Genomic DNA, 9,628 nt, shown 5'->3' on the forward strand with positions numbered 1-9,628 from the left:
GACAGGACTGTCTTGGGGCTGCTGCAGGGCAATCAGCAGCTCCATGACAATCAGCAGCTGTGGAGCACAGAAGATGGTGGAGGCTTCCTACAGTTCCAGGAAAGGAGAAATGCACAGCAAAGGCTGAGTGGAAAGAAAGAGGAAACTTTGATTTATGCTCAGAAGAGCATGTTGCTGGCAAAGAGCAGCACTTGGTAACTCATCCCTCCAGCAATCCAGAGACTCTACTTCATTCCTAGATTTTAATAGCTTGTCTTTGACCCCACAACAGTTTGTGAGTCATGTGGGCAAAGCTAAGGGGAACAGAGGCAATACCTCCATAGCATATTTCACCAGCCTGGGGGCATTCCCTTTGCACACACAGCACTTTTTGGCTGATAAAACTCAGCAATTTTGGCTGACTAAACCTCCTCTCCTTGCTGCAAGGCCTTTAATGCCATTATCTCTGCCTTTCCTGATGCACACAGGGCTTCCAGGCTCAGTTGCCAGTGAAGTTGCCACAGGGATGGAGGAGTACCAAATCATGGAGGTCTTAAAGCCCTATTACCACTTGGCACAGAGTGTACTTTTTATTTTATAGGATGGAAATCATTCAACTGCTTTTCCAGATTACTGCGGACAAAAATAATCTCAGAGTTTGGTTGTCATTTAGATGATGTGGTTGTGCAGGGCTGAAAGCAAGACTGCACCACTGGCAATCTCTCTAAGAAGAGCACAGGCTCTTCCATGTCACACAAGCCATTTTTGGAGTTCCCCTCCCTTCCTGCCTCCCCACCCCCCACGCACCCTCCCGATTTCTGCAAAGTTCTGCCACTTCAGGGCAAAAGGTGGATTTGGGAGCGCTGGGTTAATGGTTGGACTCAACTATCTTAAAGGTCATTTCCATCTGAAATGATGCCCTGATACTTTTGTCATGTGTGGATGGAAGGATTTCCATGGCACATCCTGGCCAGAATAAAGTAATGCCTGGTTCTCTAACACTTAAAAGGTGGTGTTGGAGAGTTTCTTTGATTCCCAGTTTTGGTGACACTAATATTCTGTGATTCTATGTTGTGTCTGAAGTGGGCTCAGTAATTGCACTGAGCACAAACCGACAGCTAAGTGGCTTTGCCTAATGGAGCCCTTGCATTTTGTAGGTTCTGGCTCTTTCTTTCCCTTTTCCACAGTTGACAAAGTCTGGATGGTATTTTGCTGAGATCAACAATCAAATCCTCCACAATTTGCTTCAAGGCACTTTTGACACTCATTGATAGTGTCTGCACAGTGATTTCTTTGGGTGTTATTCTACTGCAGGCATAGATCAAAGTGCTCTCTCTGACCCCCCTGCTTACCACTCCACTTGCATTCCCCAGCCATCACAGCCAGTCGGAAACTTTTCTAATGAGGCTGCTTTATCACTTATGAACATTATCATTATCAGCACTGTAGATCTGTGAGTGAACAGCTTGCTAGTAGTAAATGGTGATGAGAAAGACACCCTTGGCAAAGGCAGATGGAATTTTGCCTTGCAATATCTCCCTTACTCTGGGCCAGCTCAGGATGCCCCTTTTACAAATGTGGGTCTATATGGCAAATGTGTTCGCACGTCTCCTGCCAGAGATTACAGAGTCTTCTTCTTTGCTTTTTGCACCATCCAGTAATGGGGGAGACAGGTTTCTTTGTAGGGATTGCTTTGCTTCCCGAAATCTTAGAAGGATCACAGAATAACAATAAAATGAAGTCAATGGGAAATCATGGTTTCCATCCACGACACATACAAAACATAAAAAGTCAGAATTTTGTAGAAAAGTCATTCACTCCATTAAATTGTAAGAACTAAAGGCTGTAAAATTACTCTCAGGACTAATTTCTGAAAGGAAAAGAGAGGCAAAATAAAAGTGTAATTCAACTTGATGGAAACAAAAAGAATTATTTACTTTTTATTATTATTTGCCAAGCACAGGCTTTAGTTAAATCCTGAGAGCTGCACATGATGTCACTGGCTCTAGGAACATGGCTGTCTCTTCTGGCAGTCATTAGTGTTGTTGGTATGTACAACAGGTCTTCTAAAAATAGTCATGTTCAAATTAGAGCTGCAAAAACCCTGATGCAGTGATTCTCTGTGGTGTCCTGTGTCATCTCTCCTCACATTTGTCAAAGACAGATTTTGTCTCACCTTCTTCTAAACTACTTTTACTAATCTTTAATAGTACAGACCATCAACTCAATTACTGTATTGCAGTATGTATGTTCAGGGAGGAGATCCAACATGCCTTTGTTTCTCAGTTTAATTAAAGGTAAGTGGTAAAATGGAAGTGACAAGATAAGCATCTTGCATGTCCTTTTTATAATATTTCATCATTCACAGCTTTGCTCCTTGCAATCATCTGCTGCAAATTTCTCAAATATTATTTGATGTTACTCCACTGGTTTTCAAAATTGTTTAGCAAGAAATGTTAAATGCAGCCTGGACTCAGACAATTGAAAGTAGCTCTGTGAGTCAGGGGAGTGCAAGTTGCAAAAGCCAGTAACTGCACAGGAGGATGTATTTACAAAAGGTACTGAAGGGTGCTGGAGCAGCAAATCAGACCATTGAAAAGCTAAGGCCAGACATTGATTCTTACATAAGTGTTACCTAACTGTTACTTCTTCCCGGAAATCAGTCCACTAGAGCTGTCTTTTGTTTCATTACAAATGATCCTTTGTGAGGACCCTCGACAACAACTGAGAGGTTTTTAAGTACTGTTTATTATCACTACATGAGCTTGACTGCAAGGATCAGCTTTAGCTTTCTCTCCTGGGAATATGAAAGGTATTGTCAGGGACATAATATCACTGCTGTGGGAAATACAACACCTTGTTAATCCTGCATTTGTTTCATGCTAGAACCTACACTGTGAACTCTGACCACCCCTTGTAGTAACCACACAGCAGTACTCTAAAATACAGCCAGTGCAATCAAAAGAACCACCAGTGTTTGTCATGCTCATGAATACTGTGTGCACTTGGAAAGCTGAGTCCTCCCCAGAAGAGGACTTCCAAGAGTCCCCTCTTTTTTTTCCTTTTTTTTTCTTCATTTTTTTTCTTTTCTAAAGCACTGAGTGAATCTAAGGAAGTTCTCGGCAAGGTGTCCCTGTTCCTGGTATCCAACCATTTGATTCTCATCTTGCATATGGGTGCTAGACTTGCAACTTTGCTGTGAGCAATAATTGATCCTGTGATGTGCAGGGGGGAAATTCTGCATTGTTCTGCACAATATCCAATGCACCAGAAGGTTTTGTGTACCAGATGGAAGGCTGAACTTGCTTTTGTTCTACTTGCAGCTCCTTCATGTTTAATTTCCCTTACTACTCAGATGCAAAGTAAAACTGTGACTATAACTTCACATTTGCAATTTGACCTGCTTTAATGAACAGCCCCCGCTTTAATGTACAGCTGCCGCCTCTATTTTTTGTTACACACGCAAAGAAATGCCACATGAGAGAGAGAGCAGCCACATATAATACATTTTATGAGAGCCAGTTCGTTCCTTCAAGCAGAGACTGGGTATTTCTGGCTAGGAGGAGTGCTAGATCTTCCCAGCACTGTTTCTTCTGGATCAGCAACTCTGTGTTGCGCCTTGGAAGGCTCCAAGAGTTAGGTGGGTTTCAGAGCTGGGCACTGGAGCTGGAGAGAGAAACTACCTTTTTTCTTGAGTGAAGGCCTGAGTGACAGATTTTCACACTGGAGGAGAATCATCTCTTCTTGGGTGATTCTTACACTCTCTCTGATCCTCGACTGCCACAGCTGCTTGAACCCCAGGGGCTAGAACAGGATGAAACAAAGAACTGAAATTATTAAGAGGCATGAAGAACACTCAGCCCATTCTGTTGACTTCTGTGGGATTGGATCTGACCTTTCTTTGTTGAAAAGTGTATCATTTATACAAACTAATCTGTTGCCCACACATAAAGAAACATTAAATTCTCCAAGTCTGTAATTCTCAACAAACTTTTTTACAGGGCGTTTATGCTGCCTTCAAAATACAAAAACCTGTGTCTGAGAGAGGACATAGTAGTTAAGGGAATTGTAGCTGGAATTGCTTATACAGTCATTCTTTAGAATTCTAGATGGTTTCATCACACGTAGATATCATGTCCTAAACTGTAACTGAGTGTGGCAGAGAATCAGGGCCCCTACAAGGCATGTCCACAACTCTTATGGTCAATTCTAAGTATTACTTATGTATTTTGGTGAGTTGATTTACATCTACACATGGATTATAACTACAGGCAATTTTTCATCAACAATGTTCCATCAACATCTAATAAAAGAACAATTGTGCTTTTGCAACCATATAAAAAATTACTTTGCATAGATCAGGAAAGATAATTATCATAAAGCTTACTTGACTGTGTTCAGAAAATTAGCAACTGCTCAGGGAGGACTGGCAGTGGCAAGATGTCACGTAAAAGGAAATTATAAAAATAAGACAATTGGAGTTTCTGAGCAGAAAATTTTTGAAAAATATGTTTTTGAGAAATAAGAAAACACCAAAATAGTACTTCTTGCAGAAGCAATACAAATGTGCAGCACTGTCACACTCAATGATTGCTATGGCTCCCTGAATAATTACAGCAAATTAAGTTCTATAATTTTCTTTAATTCATATACAGCTAAAATAAAATTTCTCAGCTGAAAAAAACAAACTGGTGTTTTGTTGACAAAAGAGCTACACTTTGAATGGAAAAAAGGATCAAACAGCTGACTGAGAACACACTATTTTTGTATCTAATTATGCAGCAAACCATGGAAATACAAAAATGTTGCTGCTGTTTTTCAATGTTATGCTTCCCTCGTCAATGTGGTTACTCTGAGATGGGAAAGAACAGTGTCAGAAATACCTGAAATATGAAAAATGAAAATTAAATTATTTCAATTTTGACTATGTACCAGTTTGTGATAGTACTAGGAACATTTATATGCAGCTTAACACAAAATGAGAATGACATTTTTCCTCCAGTATTAGTCTTGTGATATAATTTGTAACCTGACAAAGTAAGCCAGAAGAAAGTCAGAATTTGATCCTAGATGTTGCAATCAAAGTTTCTTCCCTTCCAAAGGAATTTAAAAACATGATACTTCAGCTGATATCCAGATCCCATGTAAATACTGAGGCACATCTGTACCGATGGTTGTTGCTATAACCTTGTGGTTCCAAGAAGCTTCACTCGCTCTTGCTGTCAAAGCCAGTTTTAGGTTTTCACAAAACTTATTCTTTTTCTTTCAGGCTGTGAGTTTGAAAAATGTGTAGGGAATAAACATGCAGAAAACTATGGTGAAGAACAACCTCCTTGGGAGCACGTTACCTTCTGCACTCCAAGGCTTGGAACTCACAAGAAGGGAATTTGCTGATCTGATTTAAACTCAGTACCCCTGTATGTATGCATTATAAAATAGTATTTAATTACTGAAACTTCACATCTGCGCTCCTACAAAACTCATCCTTATTCCATGTGTGAAACAGATGTCTGTTCCTGAGTGGGTAGATATACCTTCTTCTCTTTACACCAAATCATGTCGTTACTTTAAGAATATTTTTACATAATGCATTAGTTTTAGAGAAACTCCTTACTGCATACAGACAACTAAGTGAAACAGATAATGTTCTTCACAGCTAATACTATGTATTTACATGCAAATACTGTATTTAAAGACCTGCAATGATAACTCCATTTCTTACAGATTAGGATACTACTTGAGACAACTGGAATGAGAGTCCTTGCAGAGAAATCCTAATGCAGAAGCAATCAAATGCCAGGAGAAGGTTTGCCTCAACTTTTCTCAACTAGGACCAAACATGAAATCATAGTAGACAGACAGAGAACATCCAAGTTAAAGCCCATCCCTAATCAGTAGATATTTGAGCTACCAGATTTGCTAGGCAGAATACCTTCACAACTGGGGACAAGAAAGAAAAGGAGATGGGACAAGTAAGGAGTTAATAATCTCCAATCTTGTCTGTCATCTCTCCCTACAAAATTTCAAAGTTCAGTTATAAGCCTTGTACTCATGCAGCCAGGAAGGTAAACATCATCAGCATGATTTAAAGTGCTTTCATCATACCCCTCATGATCATTCAAGTAGATAAGGAAAAACAAAACAAACAGAACAAAGCCATGTAGAAAATACTTCACCTTGTCAGTTGAAAAACAAACACTTTTTACAGAGTTGCAGATTAACCTAAGGTAGATTCATGAGCTTCTCTCCTGCTCTACTCAATTCCACACCATTGGGTTGCTGATCTGTGATAGCTACTGACCTTTTTCCTAAGGACATCCCTGTCCCTGCCTTAGGAACGCTTCCTGCTAATAATGTTCACGTACCTTTCCCATACCACTTTTGACATATAATTTTGCTGTGTTTTTCACACCAAAAGAACTACCATATAAGTTCTCTGCCCCTGCTGTTTCCAGTATTGTCACTTACAGCCTTGAGCCTTCTTTTCTGACGCAGCTGGAGGATGGCAGCTGAGTGCAGAAACCTCTCTGCAGAGGTTTACATGGGTAATGTTGATTCTCTAGGCAGCTGCAGTGCTATGCAGCAAGCTTTAGAGCTCCTTTTTATAGATGCTCTTATCAGTATGCTTTGACTCCTGGGGCCACAGTCATACCAAGAATAATCAAAATACTGGCAGTTCCCAGACTACACGTGGATGTAACTTGTCCTAGCAGCTAGTAACCTTCATAGACATTAAGCTGTGAAGCCTTTAGGGAATAGTGGAAATTAAGTTTTTTAAGTACACTTCTATCCTTGCTGTGTAGCCTGTTCTGAAGTTCAGTGAATGCTGATGGAACAGTTCACATGAACAGGTTTAATCAGGCCTGCAGGCAACAATTATGTAAGCATGATGCAATTTTCTGGGACAAAAACATGGAGCAAGTTCAGCATTTCATTACATTTCATTATGGATTGAGAGCCTTAATCCATATGTAGGTAAGGATTGACTAAACTTGGTAGGTAGCTGGTTGTAACAGGAAGTAAAGGTGTCTGGATATGATGGTTGCATTCCTCAACTTCATTAGCTGGATGAGTTGTCTGGTCCTGGAGCACATTATGTCTAGGTTAGAATATAGACAAGCAGTGACATATAGATACATATTTATACATAAGTGTATGTTTACTTCTTACTGCATATTCTGTACTGCCAAATTTACTTCACCTTAACTGTTTTCCCCAAGTATGGAGCAGTAGATTCACTTCAGGTCACGGGAAAGTAGCTCAAGCCAAATGATGCAGAGTAGAGTTCCAAGGAAGCAGATTACTCTTGTGTGGTGTGGTTAACTAAGTACAGACACAAAGGTGAGTGGCTGTATGGAAAATCAGATGACCTAGGGAAGCCACGTATGCTGTGGGAATTTCATCCCTTACTTAGGATACCACAGCACCCAGTCAGTAGTGAGAACTATCTTTTTATCTCTTCTCCAATGCTGCTGCTTTCTTATTTTTTAAACAGGGGCTATTAAACCATTTTGTGAGAAGTTAAGGTTTTTTAAAGAGTTTAAACTCCTGTCTGGATCTGAAAAAGCAGAGCTGCTACCTTTGCTGGAAATGGTGTTTCTCACTGGTATTTCTTATGAGCAGATTCACCCATCCTGTTTCAAAAATATTAGGCACACTATATCCATGTACACTTATATTCACACCTTATTGTTTCTTGGTCTTATAGTGCTTTTCTTTCCCCTAACAATTTATATTCTTTGGCCTCCCTGAAGCCAGCAAAAAAGAACCTCAGGGGAAAAAACGCCAGACACATTTCTGATATATAAAATAATAGATATATTTCTTCCATTCTTGGATGGATAAAGAATCCTTATGGTCCCCACAGGCAGTCAAAAAATACTTCCAGCACAAATATTATTAGGGAATTTCTCTTGATGCCCCTTCTCCCTGTCTGGCCTTAAAAGTAACAGTGGCTGTGGGATGTTAAGTGAGGAGCTGGACCACATTTCAGCACTGCTGATACACCAAACGTGGGTGATGTAGCACACATTTCACAGCCTTAGGAAGCATAAAGCCACTCCAGACTAATTCCTGATAAGGCTGAGGATCATCTGTCGGCGATTGAATGACTGACCCAGACCGGCAGGGAATCTGAATCATTTATTCAAAGGAGTGAGTTGGTTTTACACACTTTTCTAAGGCACAGTTATTTCTTTATATGGTGTGACCTATCCCATGGTGCCACATCAGCAGCACACTTTCTCAGTGTCCTTCTATGGGATGATCACTCACTGTTCACCCATCCATCCGTCAGTTCCCGGCAGGCTCCTCTCTGTAGGTGTCTGCCCTGTGACACCTCCTCCCCCCAGGGTCTGGTGGAGACAAGCCTCTCTGTGCCACCATGGGCTCCTTTGTGCTGCCATGTGCCTCTGCAGGCAGGTTTTACAGCTCACAACTCCATTCTACCTTATAATTCCCTATAATCATCCTGGTATTGTTATTTAGCAACTGCTCTGCAAACACAAGCAGGGAAGCCTTGCTCACTTAAAATGCAGGGTATGAGAAAAGCAAAGCTTTGAACGTCTCAGCCAGTGAAACATTCATCTGCTGTCTCCATCTGCCTTTGCAGGGAGCACATCTAAATGCCTACCCTTAAAGGGAAGTCACTATTTTAAGGACTTACTCTGGCAGCAGAACAATGAGAATTTCTACCAAACATATTCACCATAACATAAAAACTTCAGGGATAAGGTTCAGATGCAAAAACGGGGTGTGGGAGAAGTTATATAAAGTATATTTCCTTTTGCACCAGGTGGCAGATAGGAAGGCTGTGAGCTTCACTGGTCTGAACGTTAACCAAGCCTGCCCTTTTGCACTCTGCCACTGTCACCAGCTCCTTCAGAAGTAAAGGATCAAAAGTAAATAGTATCCTTTTCTGCTGATCACACCACCAAGCACATGCAGTTTTCAGATTCGAGGGGTTGTGCATTAGTTTCTTTGAATGCCTTTAAAAGCAACCTGGTATCATCTGCCCAGAAGAGAGCAGCATTGATACCCTGGTAAGGACAACCAAGGTATTATCTCTTGCCAGACAGTGAGCTAGCTCATATTATCAGACAAAATATAGGGATCCAATTATTGTGCTGAAATTTAGGAATTATTTCTATTAATCAATTAATAACCTAAGCATTCTTAATGGGAGCTTTTGTGTGTAACAGGCATAAACCTGAATCACCCACACAGTTGTGTTTGTGTTAAGGCAACAGAAACTGTTCATAACATTTGAGGCTTGAGTAAAAGTACACTGTGCTATAGACAAGGCTACCCTTGATGCACTGCAGATGTACCTTAATTAATCACAGAAACAATCTGCTGTTTGCAGGGAATTTTTGATGGATCCATTTTGAAGGGCATATGCACTTAAGAGCCTGATGTTGACAGCTGAAGTGTAACTCTGTTACCTAAAAAGCCTGCGGCTTCAAAATTTAGAGGAGAAGACGATATTCTGCCTAACTGAGGCTTCCTTCTTTTCTTCCGTGGGACAACATTGCCTCCTATTCACACCTCTGCCAAGGATTTTCTGTGAGACTGTGACCATCTCGCTGGGGCAGAGCTGTTTGCTGAGCGTGCCTCTGCCTACGCTCTGCCAAGGCAACGCTGGCGGCGA

General features: G+C 40.9%; 1 long non-coding RNA gene across 1 annotated transcript; it reads right to left on the reverse strand.

The window, feature by feature from the left end:
• Positions 1–2,709: 2,709 nt before the first annotated feature.
• Positions 2,710–6,535, reverse strand: LOC116436700. Its single transcript, XR_004237049.1, has 2 exons — positions 6,448–6,535; positions 2,710–3,783 (listed from the first exon to the last, which is right to left on the reverse strand). It is a non-coding gene; the product is annotated as an uncharacterized LOC116436700 (long non-coding RNA).
• Between the last annotated feature and the right edge of the window lie 3,093 nt (positions 6,536–9,628).

Source organism: Corvus moneduloides, chromosome 2, assembly GCF_009650955.1.
Source record: "Corvus moneduloides isolate bCorMon1 chromosome 2, bCorMon1.pri, whole genome shotgun sequence".
Lineage (NCBI taxonomy): Eukaryota > Metazoa > Chordata > Aves > Passeriformes > Corvidae > Corvus > Corvus moneduloides.